General features: G+C 44.1%; 2 pseudogenes; one reads left to right on the forward strand and one right to left on the reverse strand.

The window, feature by feature from the left end:
• LOC116587519 overlaps positions 1–16,737 on the forward strand; it is a 592,489-nt pseudogene that overhangs the window by 116,225 nt on the left and 459,527 nt on the right.
• LOC116587543 lies at positions 12,044–13,776 on the reverse strand (annotated as a pseudogene).

The following is a 16,737-nucleotide window of genomic DNA, read 5'->3' on the forward strand; positions in this document are numbered from 1 at the left end:
CAGGCTCCCTGCTGAGCAGAGAGCCCGATGCGGGACTCGATTCCAGGACCCTGAGATCATGACCTGAGCCGAAGGCAGCGGCTTAACCCACTGAGCCACCCAGGCGCCCGGTATTCGTCCTTTCTGATGGAGGCATAATACTCCATAGTGTATATGGACCACATCTTCCTTATCCCTTCGTCCATTAAAGGGCATCTTGGTTCTTTCCACAGTTTGGCGACCGTGGCCATTGCTGCTATAAACATTGGGGTACAGATGGCACTTCTTTTCACTACATCTGTATCTTTGGGGTAAATACCCAGGAGTGCAATTGCAGGTCCTAGGGAAGCTCTATTTTTAATTTCTTGAGGAATCTTCACACTGTTTTCCATTTCCACCAACAGTGTAAGAGGGTTCCCCTTTCTCCACATCCTCTCCAACACATGTTGTTTCCTGTCTTGCTAATTTTGGCCCTTTTAACTGGTGTAAGGTGGTATCTCAATGTGGTTTTAATTTGAATCTCCCTGAGGGCTAGTGATGATGAACATTTTTTCATGTGTCTGATAGCCATTTGTATGTCTTCATTGGAGAAGTGCCTGTTCATGTCTTCTGCCCATTTTTTGACATGATTATCTGTTTTGTGTGTGTTGAGTTTGAGGAGTTCTTTATAGATCCTGGATATCAACCTTTTGTCTGTACTGTCATTTACAAATATCTTCTCCCATTCCGTGGGTTGCCTCTTGGTTTTGCTGACTGTTTCCTTTGCTGTGCCCAAGCTTTTGATCTTGATGAAGTCCCAAAAATTCATTTTGCTTTTGTTTCCTTTGCTTTTGGAGACATATCTTGAAAGAAGTTGCTGTGGCTGATATTGAACAAGTTACTGCCTATGTTCTCCTCTAGGATTCTGATGGATTCCTGTCTCACATTGAGGTCTTTTATCCATTTTGAGTTTATCTTTGTGTATGGAGTAAGAGAATGGTCGAGTTTCATCCTTCTAACCTGAACTTTTTGATACATACACCTGTGTTTTTCTTTTGCATTTCTATTTTTTTTAATTTTTTAAAAAATTTTAGTTTAGTTTAGTCTAGTTTATTCCCTTTTTATTTTAATTTTCTAATATTCATATACAGTTAAACTTCAAGGTAATCCCCTTTCCCCAATCAATGCTACCCCTATAGGTAAACCAATTTTTTATCCCCCTTTATCTTAGGAAAGTTGAGTCCTTTAACAAAGATATCAAGATACATCCAGGAAGTATCAAAATAACCTTCCTCACCTACACTGAGAATTTATTACCACTCTCCCATCTTTTTCTTCTGCCAGTGTTTCTGTGTTTTTGTGTTTGTTCTGATAGTATATAAATCTTATACTTGGCATTCTTTTTGATGAGGTTCTTTCTTTATTTGCTTATATATATATTTTTTTTTTCTCCTGTCATATGCTTTTATCAGTCTTTTTGTTTGTCTGTTTTTGTTTGTATACTTCATAAAGCTTACCTTGGGGCCCATTTGGGCTGAACCTTCTCTTTTATCTTCCCTTTTTTTCCTCTCTCTCTCTCTCCCTCTCTCTCTTTTATGTTTTTCTTTTCTTTTTACTCTCATTTGGGTGGGGAGTCCTGATTGCTCAGAAGTGTTCCAGGGTGCACCTTGACTGCACCATGGTCGATACATCCAGCTACATCCGTTCAGTCATCTCTCACCAAAATGACTAGGAGGAGGAATGCCCAACAGAAGAAAAATATAAAGGATGGACTTCTGCAACAGAGCTAATGGCTATCAACATAGACAATATGTCGGAAAGAGAATTCAGGCTAACAATCATCCAGGCAATAGCTAGGTTGGAGAAATCCGTGGATGACCAAACAGAATTGATTAGGACAGAACTGAAAGTGACCAGGGATGATGTTCACAATGCTCTCAATGAGTTCCAATCTAATCTAAATTCTCTAAAAGCTAGGGTAACTGAGACAGAAGATAGAATTAGTGATCTGGAGGACAAACAGATAGAGAGAAATGATCAGGAGCTTAGAAGCAACAAACAGCTTAGAAGCCATGAAAACAGAATCAGGGAAATAAATGATGCCATGAAACATTCCAACATCAGAATTATTGGAATCCCTGAAGGAGAGGAGAAAGAAAGAAGTCTAGAAGATATAGTGAAACAAGATCTTCAGGAAAATTTTCCCAATTTTGCAAATGGAACCAGTGTTCATGTACTAGAGGTCAAATGGTCTCCACCCAAGATTATAGGTTCCAAAAAAATATCAAGGCACCTGATCATCAAATTGAGGAATCATAATTGTAGAGACAATCTCTTGAAAGCTGCTAGGACAAAGAGGCTCCTTACTTATAGAGGAAAGCCCATCAGAATAATGTCAGACCTGTCCACAGAGACCTGGCAAGCCAGAAAGGGCTGGCAAGATATATTCAGGGCACTACATGAGAAGAACATGCAGCCAAGAATACTTTATCCAGCAAGACTGACATTCAAAATGGATGGAGAGATAAAGAGTTTCCAAGACCGGCAAGGCTTAAAAGACTATGCAACCACCAAGCTGACACTGCAGGAAATATTAAGGGAGGTTCTATAAAAGAGGAAAAATCCTAAGAATAGCATTGAACAGAAATATAGAGATATTCTACAGAAAGAAAAACTTCAAAGGTAACATGATGTCAATAAAAACGTATCTATTAATAATCACTCTCAATGTGAATGGCCTAACTGCACCCATAAAATGACACAGGGTTGCAGATTGGCTTCATTGAAGGTTTTTTTTTTTTTTTTTTGCCTTGAACTCATCAAGAGGTGAACCCAGTTTTCAGAAACACAACTGCCAACCTGACAACCTCACTTGGCATTTCCCTTTTTTAAATTTTAATTTAACTTTATTTATTTATTTGAGAGTGAGAGAGCACAAGCAGGGAGAGTGCAGGCAGAGGGAGATGGAGAACCAGGTACCTGTGGAGCAGGGAGCACATGTAGACTTGATCCCAGAAGCCTGAGACCATGATCCTGGGATATGACCTGAGCCAAAAGCTGACTATTAACTGACTGAACCACCCAGGCACCCCTCCAGCACAATGTGTAATAGAAGTGGTGAGTGAACATTTTGTGTTGCTGATCTTAGGAGGAAATCCAACAGTCTCTCACCATTAGGTAAAATGTTAGCTTAAGGGTTTTCATAAATGCCCTTAATCAGACTAAGGAAATTCCTTCTATTAGTAGTTGAATTTTTATCATGAGAAGGTGTCTGATCTTGTCAAATGCTTCTTGTCCATCTGTTGAGATAAGCATGTGGCTTTTGTTTGAGGATATTAATATGATGTTTTATCCTGATTTGTATGGATGTTTAACCAATCTTTCATTCCCAGAATAAATTTCATTAGGCTTGTAATTAACTTTATATGTTGCTAGATTTTATTGGCTACATTTTTATTGAGATCTGTGTATGTGTGTGTGTGTGTCTACATTCATAAGAGATATTGGTCTGTAGTTTTCTTGTCTTGTGATATCTTTTTTTTTTAAGATTTTATTTATTTATTTGACAGACAGAGATCACAAGTAGGCAGAGAGGCAGGCAGAGAGAGAGGCAGAGAGAGAGGAGTAAGCAGGCCCCTCGCTGAGCAGAGAGCCTGATGTGGGGCTCTATCCCAGGACCCTGGGATCATGACCTGAGCCGAAGGCAGAGGCTTTAACCCACTGAGCCACCCAGGCACCCCTTGTCTTGTGATATCTTTGTCTGTTTTTGTGTCTGAATAATCCTAACCTCATAGAATGTGTTGCGTTCCCTACTCTTTTTGGGGGGGAAGGGTTTGTAAAGGATTGTTAATAATTCTTTCAGTATATGGTATAATTTGCAAGTGAAGCCATTTGGAACTGGGCTTTTATGGGGAATAGTGTTTGACGATTGACTCTATCTTCTACCTCATTATAGGTACATTCAAATGGTCTATTTCTTCTTTAGTCAACTTTAGTCATTTGTGTCTTTCAACATTTTTGTCTACTTTATAGAAGCAAGTTAATATTTTAGCATATAATTGTGCATAACAATTTCCTAATTCTCTTTATTTCTGTGTGGTCAGTCCTAATATCACCTTTTCATTCCTGCTCCTGGTAATGTGATCATTTCTCTCTCTCTTTCCTTAGTGAGTCTAGTTAAAGATTTGTCAGTTTGGTTGATCTTTCAAAGGATCACATTTGATTCAGTTAGTTTCCTATATTGTTATTTTATTCTCTTTTCTCTATTTCATTAACTTCTGTTCTAATCTTTATTTTTTCCTTCCTTTTGCCTGCTTTATCACTGATGTGATAAGCCCTACAGGAGAGGCTGATGCACGGCCATATGGGGATCCCACTTCCTGTGCTCGCTACTCAGTGTGGGATCTGAAGACCAGCAGCAGCAGCAGCAGCACTGACCTTATTATCAACCCAGCATCTCATGCTCTATCCTAGACTGTCTAGATCTTTACAGTCCAGGAAATTCCCATGCATGATGAAGGCTGGGACTCTCTGGTCTCTGTGCCTTCTAGACGCAGAACCAGACTGTGCAGTGCTCTCTGGGTGTGCGCTCTGATCAGTCTGCTTAGTGCTGAGGAGTCCAGGGTTTGGTTCTGTTCCTTTCTCTCTTGTGGACATCACTTCCTTGGTGACCTCATCTCTGCTGAAGGCTCTAAACATCATGTATATGCTGTCACCTCCCAAATCTATTTCTCAAACCCAGATATATCTCCTCCCTGCACTATCCAACTGCCACCTTGTTTGAATTTCTCTCCTTTTTTTTTTTAAAGGTTTTATTTATTTATTTAAAGAGCAAGCATGAGCAAGGATAAGACAGAGCAAGTGGAGACAGATTCTCCAGCACACTCCATGCTGAGTAGAGAGCCTGATGCAGGGCTCAATCTCAGGACACTGAGATCATGACCTGAGCTAAAATCAAGACTCAAATGCTTCCCGGACTGAGCCACCCAAGCACCCCTATCTCAATTTTTCTACTGACATCCATTTGTAGTTGTCTTTCAACAGTTTCTAGCAGAGGGCTCTCGCAGCTAGAATACAGCATCCGTTCTCTTTACTGCACGTGTATCCAGGCACTGAATAAATAAAAACAATGAACTTCAAAATGTCTCCTTCATGGTAATCTTCCCACAGGAAGAAATGGTAGCGTGCTGAATCCTTGGGACTCCTCCTTGGCAAGTCTTTCAGTTCTGTCTTGTTGTGTTGGTCAAAATTATAATTTCATCTTTCATATCTATTTCCAGTTGCACATAGTTGAGCTGTTACTTTTTCCAAAGTTTGAAAAGCTTCTCAAGAAATAGGAAACGTTACACCCTGTAGCGTTTGTAGCTGCATGTCCACACCCACATCAGTTTGTACCTCATTTATTTTAATCTGTTGTGATTCTTCCTCAGCTGCGGTCAGTGGGAAAGGAGAAGATTATGACAGAAGATTGTGTTTTGTATATCCGTGTAATGATGCATCTTTCTTTACTGTTCCAAACACTTCATCTGTAATGTGGCCCCCTCCAAACTCCCTTTTCAGAGTTGCACTTGTTCCTGGATACAACATATTTTGATGATCATGAGAATGTTCTGGAAACCAGGCAGTGAATATCCAGTCATATACCTGGGTATTCTGAGAGTCTAACCTGAATATTATGTAGCACAGCTGTTTGTCCTCCAGGAGGAGTAAACAAAGGAATCATAATCCTTACCCCAGGAATTGGAAGGCTGACTACAGGATCCAATCACAAGTGTCTCATTTTCAATAGATATTTTTAGAACTCAATATTTTTCATTTCTCCTCTGCCAAAAGTAGCTTTAACATCTTCACTTGCTTGGAGGTGGGTCTGATGGGACGTGGTGGCCGTGGGCTCCTGGCTCTGGCGCTAAGTCTGTGCAGAGATATTTTGGCCCAAGTGGCACTTGAGTGTCACCTAGGTGCCAGGAGCAGCAGAGACAGCAGTTCTAACTGAGGCTCAGTTGTTCTGCTTCAGAGGAGTCATGACATTAGCACCTTCAGCTGAAAACTTCCCCTGTTTCCCGTTCAGGGAGACATTGCTTTGGGAAATTTCCCTGGTATTATCCTTAACTAGTCAATAAAACCCTTCCTTTTCCTAGATTGAGTCTTTTGCTTTGAACCCGCCAAGAGGTGAACCCAGTTGTGGGTAACAGAACTGTTAACCTGAGAACCTCAATTGCGTTTCTTCATTTTTTTAAAGATTTTAATTTATTTATTAATGAGAGAGAGAGAGAGAGGCAGAAGAAGAAGCAGGGAGTCTGATGTAGGATTTGATCCCAGGACCCAGGGTCATGACCTGAGCCAAAGGCAGATGCCTAACCATCTGAGCCACCCAGGCACCCCTCAACCGCATTTCTAATAGAAATCTCAGATTGAACATGTCTCTCTCTCTCTGAGATAGATAGCATGTGTGCATGCAAGCAGGGGGGTAGGAGCAGAGAGGGTAAGGGAGAGAGAATCTTGTTTTTTAAAGATTTTATTTATTTATTTGACAAAGGGAGAGAGAGCACAAGCAGGCTTGCCACTGAGCAGGGAGCCTGAGATGGGGCTGGATCCCAGGACCCAGGATCATGACCTGAGTCAGGAAGACCAGAATGGTTTCAGCTCCTAGGCGACCCAAGGGAGAGAGAATCTTAAGCACACTCCACCCTCAGCGAGGAGGGCCTCAGTGAGGATGAGCGGCTCAATCTCACAATACTGAGATCATGACCTGAACTGAAATCAAGAGTTCCATGCTTTGCAGGTGGGAGATGGGAAGACTTGTGACCTGCCATCTGCCCAGTGTCACTGGATTGGCCTTGCTCTGGTTGTAGTGGTTCCTGTGTGGCTTCAACCTACGATAGGACTGTACATCCCATTCCTGCCTCTGTAGCCTCAAGCCTGTTTTGTGGCCTTCCAACATAACATCACATTAAAAAAAAACTTAGATTCCATTGTTTGCTCCACAAAATTGATTAGGGGAATAGTTCCAGGGAGTAAGCATTCAGAGATGTTCCTTACACTAAACTGTGAACCACTTCCCACCTGACTATATATACCTCAAGGTAAGAAAATGATACGTATCTCACAATATCACATGTCATTTTGAAAACAAACATCCTCCCTTTCTCTCCAAAGGGGAAAAAAACCCCATACTTACATGTGATTTAAAACCTCACCCTGCCTTCTGTCCTCTCCGACCTCAGCAGCTCCAGATCCAGATGAACACGATGCTCACTCATGGAGCTTCTCACAGAATGCACAGGCCTCTCTCCACACCCACAAACTCTTGAGTATTGGGCAGGAGGCCAAGGAATCACCTATTTAACAACCCCTACAGGTAAGGCTGAGGCACAGCCATGGGGGAATCCCAATCTACCTTCCTGCTGTTAAAAGTGCAATGAGAAGACCAGCAGCAGCCACATCTTGTTGAAAATACAGAATCCCATACTCTACTCCACACTTTGTGAGCCTTACTAAGATGTCTGAGAGTTCTCTGAACAGGAAAGTTTGGGACTCCTTGGTCTATGTGCCTTTAAATGTGAAGCCAGGACTGTGCAGACTGCTGTGAGTGTGTGGTCTTTTAGCACTGGGAAGTCCAAAGTTTGGTCCTTCTTCCTTTCTCTTCTATGGCCCTTGCCCCCTTGGTGACTTCATCTATGCTAAAGACTAAACATCATTCACATGGTGTCACTCCAAAATCTTTTTCTCCAACTCAGACCTTTCTTCTAAATTCCACCTTCATCCACATTTCTCTGATGGCCAAGCCAACTCCTTCACTTACATTTTGAATAAATATCTCAGCTCATCATATCTTCATGGAATGCTTGTGACTCCCCCCCCCCCCAAATATGCTCCCTGCAAAGTCTTCCTCATCTCGGCTGACAGCAGCTCCATCTTTCTGCTTGCATAGTCCAGAATTTGGGGTTCCTCCGTTACTCCTATTTTTCAAACCCAAGATTGTGCTGAAAAGTCCGTCTATAGGTTGTATCCAGAATCCCATCACCTCCCACTTTTCCACTGCTCACATCCCAGTAGAAGGAACAGACATCTCCAGCCGGGAACACTAAACCTGTTTCCTACTGCTCTCCCTAGTGCCTCACCTGCCTCCTGCCTCCCATTCTGTTCTCAGCACCGCAGACAATATGATCCTTTTAAAGGACGAGTTGTACCATGTCCCTCTTTTGCTCAAACTGTGTTGTAATTCCCATGACACTCAGAGCAAAGGGTAATTCCCATCACACTCAGAGAAAAGCACACTCAAGCAAAGCTTGACATCCTCCAAACTTACAGGGTCTGGCCGTACCTGTATCTCATCTCGGTTACTCTCTACTCCAGCCATACTGGCCTCCTTTCTCCTCCCAGAACACACAGACACACCTGCCCTCACGCATTCACACTGGAATTTCCCCTGTCTGGAAAATCTTGTCCCAGACAATCTCATGGATAATTCTATCAAATCTTTTCTTAAAACTCACCTTTTCAGGGATGACCACAGTGAGCCCCCCAATTAAAACAGCCATCTTTCAACAGAAGACATTTTTCCAAAGAATACAAACAGATGGCCAACAGACACATGAAAAGATGCTCAATATCACTCATCATCAGGGAAATACAAATCAAAACCACAATGAGATACCACTTACACCTGTCAGAATGGGCAAAACCAATAACGCAAGAAATAACAAGTGTGAAGGGGATGTGGAGAAAATGGAACTCTCATGCATAGTTGGTGGGAATTAAAATTGGTGCAGCTGCTGTGGAAAACAGTGTGGAGGTTCTCACAGAGTTAAAAAATAGAATTATCATATGACCTAGTAATCCTATTATGGGTATTTACCCAAAGAAAATGAAAACACTAATTTGAAAAGATACATGCACCCCTATGTTTACTGCAGTACTATTTACAATAGCCAGGATATGGAACCAGCCCAAGTGTCCACCAATAGCTGAATGCATAAAGAAGATGTGGCATAATTATTTAGCCATCAAAAAGAATAAAATTTGACCATTTGCAATAACATGGTTGGAGCTGGACAGTGTTACGCTAAGTAAAATGAGTCAGAGAAAGACAAATACCATATGATTTCACTCATATCTGAAATTTAAGAAAAAAAAAACCAGATGAACAAAAGGAAAAGAAGCATCCAAAAAAACAGACTCTTTTTTAAAAGATTATTTATTTATTTATTTGCCAGAGAGAGAGAGAGAGAGAGATCACAAGTAGGCAGGCAGAGAGAGAGGGGGAAGCAGGCTCCCCACTGAGCAGGGAGCCCGAGTGGGGCTCGATCCCAGGACCTGAGCCAAAGGCAGACACTTAACCCATTGAACCACCCAGGTGCCCCTAAAAACAGACTCATAAATACAGAGAACAAACTGGTGGTTGAGGGGAGGTGGCTGGGGGAGGGATGAAAGGTATGAAGGGGATTAAAAGGACACTTGTTATAGAGACACTGCCTCTCCCATGGCTCAGGAGACAAGGCATTAATTAAATATATAGCATTGCTGAATGTTGTTTACCTGATATTAATATAACATTCTATGTTGATTATACTTTAATTTAAATAAATGAATAAAAGTTTTAAATTAAAAAACTTTTTTGAAGTTTCTTTGTTCATATACTGCATTCCTTATATATATTTTAAAAAACAAAAAGTCACGTTTTCTGTCCCCACACACCAACTCGGGATCACCTTCCCTCTGCATTTTTCCCATAGCACTTAGGACTTCCTGACCTAACCCCTCCCTCATTTTCTGTTGATGGTAGATAGTCTTCCTTTTCCCACTGGAACGTATATTCCACAAGGCCCGGACTGTGGGATCACGAAATGAGCTGAAGGCAGACACTTAACCGACTAAGTCACCCAGTCGCCCCCTTGTAGTTTTATAAGAGGTGCTTATGCTTTTGCCATTTTTTCTACATTTTCAGTTCTGTGATTTTTTTCTTTATATCATATCCATAATATATATTGAATAATATATATTTCTATATTTAAATGATATCCTAGTTATGTTATAGTTTATGTCTTATGATTCCAATACTGAATTTTATGAGTTTTTTTTGCTACCTATTCTTCCTAAAGTTATTCACTCACAGTATTTTTTTCCATTTTATTTTTATGTTCCACTCTAGGAGTTGCTCTTTTTCTTTACTGTAATTATTGGTGTAAATTTTTGACACCCAGATTAAATATAGGATCTGATAGAGAAATTAGTTTCTTTCCTTTTTTATAAAGATTGATTTATTTATTTGAGAGCGAGAGAGAGAGTGGGGAGAGGGACAAGGGGAAAGAATCTCAAGCCAACTTTCTGCTGAGTATAGAGCCCTACATTGGGCTCCATCTCAAGACCCATGAGATCATCACCTGACCTAAACCCAAGAGTCAGATACTTAAATGACTGAGGCACCCAGGTGCCCCTGTTTCTTTCTTTTAAAAATAATTTCTTTAAAAAAATTTTTATTTACTTATTTTTGCTCATCTGTTTGTTTATTTTTAATAATTTGTTTATTTGTTCATTTGTTTATTTTTAATAAGCTATATGTTCAACATGAGGTTTGAACTCAGGACCTCATATTCAAGAGTCACCTGCTCTACCCCCTGAGCCAGCCAGCTGCCCTGAAATTTGTTTCTTTCTTACAATTTTTGGGTCATCACCAATCCAGGACAATTATAAACTAAACTAATGACTTGAAGTTATTTTGACCCAAAATGGTAAAGCAAATTTGGACTACAAATCACAAAAGAGTTAGTCTGTGATTGCAATTTTTTTTGCAATAGTTGTTTGCTCACTTTCTGCTGTCTCAAAGGCAAATTTCCTTAGAATACTCTTGTACTTGAAAACAGAGAGGATTTTAATATGTTTCACCCTTTTCTGAGGATATGAACTTAGTTTTTCAAATTTTCAGAGAGGCAGTGTTTCTCATGCTCCTCACATGAATAAGCTCTGGACATCATTTCCTGTCTATTAAGGTCATGAAACTGAGAAACCAAGTGAAGATATTCTAAATTTGAAAAATGTCCTAAGGACCACCTGACTTGCTGGAGATCTGTTCTCAGCAGGGACCTTCCTCTCCGTCCTATGACTGCTGGGCATCAGGTCCCCATCACCAGAATTACCAAGATGAAAATGTGTCCTTCATTTCCACAAGCGTTTGCTACAGAGTAAGTGTTAGTGATCAGCTCCAGAGTGGGCAAGTCCATGTGTGAGGATGGTATTTCCCAGTAACAAGGCAGGACAGTCTCCAACCTAGTAAACCCTCCAGAGGGACAAGAAATCTCACATCTCCCCACTCCATTCCCTACCTGAGTGCTTCTTCCTCCAGATGACAGTTCCAGTCACCACAGTAACTGCCAGGAGAGCCCAGCCAGCAATGATCCACGTGATGGGGATGGTGGGAGGAGGCAGCTCTGGAAAGGGAAAGGAAGGGAAGGGCCCCAGACCTCTGGTTTGAATCCTGAAATTCTCCAGAAGGCCTTCTGCTTTCCCTGAGAAAAGGCTCTACCACAAATCCTCCTTACCCTATCTCAAGGTAATGGGCTCGGGCAGCCCCTCATGCTCCATATGAAACATGTATCTCTGTTTCTGTCCAGAGAACACTACCATAGCCACCCACTTCTGGAAGTTAACATCCCCTGCAGGCCTGGTCTCCACAAGCTCTGTGTCCTGGGTCAGTTCCTCCCCCATGATGTTGCCAGGTCAGGGTGATCTCCACAGAGTAGAAGTCCAGGGCCCAGCACCTCAGGGTGACATCATGGTCAGATGTGGGGTGGTGTGTCACATGTATGTTGGGGGTTCTGAGGAAGAGAATCAGAGAATCCACACTTGGGTTTACATTTACAAGCCTCTGAAAGGGCATTCATGTGACCATCTTGAGGTGGACAAGGCCATTGGTTCAGATGGAAGAAGCAAAAGACCAGTCACCAACCTAGCCTTTGGGATCTTCTAATCCTGGAAAGTTCTAGGGTAGGAAAATCCAGGGTGTCAGGCTGCAGGTCTTAGGGGAAGATCACACTAAATGATCCTGATTGAGGTGGAGGGTGAATGAGGCAGAAAACCCGAAGTCAGACCTACAAAGGTGTTCACGGGTGGAGAAAAAGGCCTTGAGAGGTTAAGTCATGGTTTCCAAGGTGGCTGCCAGGATCAAAGTGAACCGCTGATGGGTTATTGCAGGGATGGTCTCCACTTGCCTCCTGGGAGAGACTGGATTCCTCTATTGTCCTTCAGAGAAAAGTGGCTCTCTGGGTGAGTCACTCTCTAGTAGGAACATGAACACCCAGGTGGACCTCCCTCACCCCGGTGTTCTAACTTGAGACCATTTCCCCTTCCTAGTGGGAAGCCAGCGCCAGGGGAGGGGAGATCAGGGAGGCCCCACGGCCACTTGTGATGAGGGAGCAGGAGGCTGGCTGAGGACAAAGCAAAAGCTGGCGCTTTGCACCCCCTCTTCACCCGCTCCCCTCCATATGTGTAGCATTCCTCAGGCACCCCTGATCGCCATAAAACGATAAATAGTTAACTTGCAGGGATCGCAATCCTGCAGAACAGGAATCTCCCTTGCTCTACAAGATGTCCTAGAGACCTAAACAGGGAGGTTACCTTATCAATAGCACAAATTTCCAGAGGCAAATAACTCTTGGTTCCTGAAGCCCCAATGTCCCCCTCCCACCATAAACTGGAGGAGACTGGAGTAGAAAGGAATGTAAATGACAGCAGGATCATAATGCCCCACCAAGAATCTCCCAATTATCTTGATGTTAATGCCTGACCTAAAGAGGACATTGATCAGGCCATAAGGGCAAGGACTCCCCCCGGCACCTTGTAGGCCCTCCCTAACATGTGAAAACACTGTTGAAATCTCCCCTTCCTTCACCACCTCCCCGCAACCGTGAGGTATATAACATGCCCACCTTCACAACCTGGGGCAGCGGCTCTTCCTGCCTACGGGTCCTGTCCCCGTGCTTTAATAAACCACCATTTTGCACCAATGACGTCTTAAGAATTCTTTCTTTAATCCTCGGCTCCGAACCTCCTCACCCCACGGAACCTGACTTAGGTTCTGGGACTTCATCACTTGTACCTGAGCGCAGTAGCGTCTCCTTCCCGTTCTCCAGGTGACTCCGGAGCCACTGCACGCACCTGCCCTGCAGGTAGTTCCTCTCATGCTTCGCCACAGCCGCTGCCTCCCACTTGCGTCTGGAGATCTGAGCCGCAGTGTCCGCCAGTCCAGGAGCGCAGGTCCTCGTTCAGGGCGAGGTGATCTGCGCCATGGTAGGAGCCCTGATAGTACCCTGATAGTACTCGCGACGGAGGCGCCCATCGGGCCCCACGTCACAGCCGTACATGATCTGGATGGTGTGAGACCCTGGTCCTGCCCGGACAGATAGGGGGTTAAGGGGAAACAGAAAGTAAAACCGCCAAAAGTTCCCGGGGGTCTTCGGGCTTAAGATTGCGGGGCGGCGGAGGGGCAGGGGGAGGGTCCCTCAGACTCGGGTGACACTGAGACCCGGATATCGGAGAATGGGGGTCGTGACCTGGACCCGGGCCCTGTCGCTCACCGGCCTTGCTCTGGTTGTAGTAGCTCCGCAGGGTGTTCAGGTTCACTCGGTAAGTCTGTGCGGCGTCCTTGAGGTTCCGCGTCTGCAGCTCCCAATACTCCGGCCCCTCCTGCTCCACCCACGGCGCCCGCGGCTCCATCCTCCGACTGGCAGAGTCGCTGTCGAACCGCACGAACTGCGTGTCGTCCACGTAGCCGACTTCCCAGTACCGGGGCTCCCCGCGGCCGGGCCGGGACACCGCGGTGGAGAAATACCTCAGGGACTGGGAGCCTGTGGGCGCGCAGGGGCTGAGACCCCGCCCGACCCTCCTCCCGGCGCGGGGACCGGGGCCCAGGTGCAGGCTGCCTGGAGGGCAGGGGGAGGGGGCACCGAGTTGGGGAGAGCAGGGCGCAGGCGGGGAGGGACGGGGGAGCACAGGCCCGGGCGGGGATGGGAGCGGCGGAGAGGCGCCTTCCCCGGGGGGACGGGTTCCCGTCCGGGGGTCCCCTCGCTCCCGAGCCGCAGAGGCCCTTTCCTCCGGCCCCGCACTCACCCGCTCAGATCTTGACCACGGCCAGGCCCCCACCCCCACCCCCCCGACAGCAGCAGGAGGAGGGGTCGGGGCTTCACAACCTGATTGTTCAGTGTCTGCTGAGTCCCTGAGCCGCAGCTAAACTCGGAGGCGGGTGAGAAGACTTTATAATCCGGAACCGGGGTGCCGCTGATTGGTTTCTCCAGAAACCTGACCCCAAGGGGAGTCGGAACCTGGATACGGTCTGGAGTATCCAGGCAGGAGAACCTCACACAGGTTGGGAGAGGGAGAAGTGAATCCTGGAGAGATCCGGACTCCCCAACACTGGTCTACCCCACCGCAGACACCGCCCTGGGGCATGAGAGGCGACCCAGGGACCTGGGACTTTGCCCGGACCCCTCACCTGCACAGAGCTCTCTTTGTCACACTGTCCCCCTGAGTCCTGGCCCCGGAGCTCCATGAGTCAGTGATTCTCAAACACTCTGTTCACAGGGTATCTACAAAGTCTCACAGATGACTGAGGATCCCAAGGATCATTTTGTGTCTGTGGGTTATCTCTATCAGTATTTACCATAGTAAAACAGGTTTAAAAATTCATTAGTTCATTTAGAATCATATTAATAATCTATGGCATGAAAATAAAAATATTGTTTTTATGAAAAGTAACTATTTCTACAAATAAAAAGCATAGGGAGAAGAGTGATGTTCTTGCTTTTCACATTTTTGCAAGACCCTTTCTTGTCTGTCTCCTTAGAAGACCCCTGGATGTTCAGATTTGCTTCTGCCTTTATTGTGTTGTTTTGGCTGAAGTGTATGGAAATTTACAATCCTGCACAGATATGGGAGACTAGTATGTTTTATAACCTTCTCAGATAATTATGGCTATTCATTTTAGATGCTATATTCAAAGGACACAAGTTGTACTTTCTCTAGGGTTATTTGCAAAGTGAAACTTGAAACAGTATAATTGACTATGCCCTTCTCTGTTGCATTAAAAACCACATGCCCACCTGGCTCAGGAAACAGATCTTGTACTAATGCATGATTTTTAAAAAAGTAATGTGCTGAAAGGCCAAAATTAACAAGACAGTAAACAACATGTATTGGAGAGGATGTGGAGAAAGGGGAGCCCTCTGACACTGTTGGTGGGAATGCAAGTTGGTACAGCCACTTTAGAAAACAGTGTGGAGATTCCTTAAGAAATTAAAAATAGAGCTTCCCTATGACCCTCCAATTGCACTACTGGGTACTTACTCCAAAGATACAGATGTCGTGAAAAGAAGGGCCATCTCTACCCCAACGCTCATAGCAGCAATGGCCACAGTCACCAAGCTGTGGAAAGAACCAAAGTGCCCTTCAATGGACGAATGGATAAAGAAGATGTAGTCCATATATACAATGGAGTATTATGCCTCCATCAGAAAAAATGAATACCCAACTTTTGTATCAACATGGATGGGACTGGAAGATTATCCTGAGTGAAATAAAGCAAGCAGAGAGAGTCAATTATATGGTTTCGCTTATTTGTGGAGCATAAGGAGTAACAAACACGGAGGACATGGGGAGATGTAGAGGAGAAGTGAGTTGGGGGAAACTGGAGGAAGAGACTGTGGACTCTGAGAAACAAACGGAGTTTTGGAGGGGAGAGAGGTGGGAGGTTGGGAAAGCTTGGAGGTGTGTATTATGGAGGACACATACTGCATGGAGCACTGGGTATGGTGCATAAACAATGAATTCTGGAACACTGAAAAGAAATTTAAAAAATAAATTAAAAAATTTTTTAAAAGTAATGTGCTGTTTAACTAAGTTATGTACGTGTACCAGTGTTGATGAGATTGAAATTGAATTATCAAAAAGTCATACTTGTGGGGCTCCTGGTGACTTAGTGGGTCAAACTTCTGCCTTAGACTCGGTTCATCATCTCAGGGTCTTGGAATGAAGCCCTGCACCAGGCTCTCTGCTCAGCAGGGAGCCTGCTTCCCCTGCCCCTACTCTGCCTGCCTATTTGCCTACTTGAGATCCTTCTCTCCCTGTCAAATAAATAAATAAAATCTTCTCAGGGTCCTGGGATCGAGTCCCGCATCGGGCTCTCTGTTCGGCAGGGAGCCTGCTTCCCTCTCTCTCTCTCTCTGCCTGCCTCTCCGTCTACTTGTGATCTCTCTCTATCAAATAAATAAATAAAATCTTTAAAAAAATCATATTTTTAAAAGATCTTATTTATTTACTTGGCAGAGAGATAGCACAAGTAGGCATAGCAGCAGGCAGAGGGAGAGGGAGAAGCAGTCTCTCTGGTAAGCCTGATGTGGGGCTTGACCCCAGGACACTAGGATCATGACCTGAGCTGAAGGAAGACGCTTAACTGACTGAGTCATCCAGGCATCCCCATATTTGTTTTAATATTACCACAGAGCCCAATAGAAAAGTTTGTCAGTAATGGGAGTCTGCCAAGTTTATTGGTACATCACAAGTTTCTGATTTTCTCTTGAGATCTTACATTTGATCAAGGCACCAAGTACTCTCAGCTGTCCTATGTGAGATGATTTTCATGAAAGGTTAAGTTCATGTTCATTTTCCAGAAACTGCATATGTACTGTCTGAATAGTAACTATGAGCCACCTATGGCAACTTCCAGAAACTGTCTTGCCAAATGTCCTAGTCTAAATAATCCAAGTTTCTGTGTCATTCATTCCTTCAGGT

This window comes from Mustela erminea, chromosome 4 (assembly GCF_009829155.1).
Source record: "Mustela erminea isolate mMusErm1 chromosome 4, mMusErm1.Pri, whole genome shotgun sequence".
Classification (NCBI taxonomy): domain Eukaryota; kingdom Metazoa; phylum Chordata; class Mammalia; order Carnivora; family Mustelidae; genus Mustela; species Mustela erminea.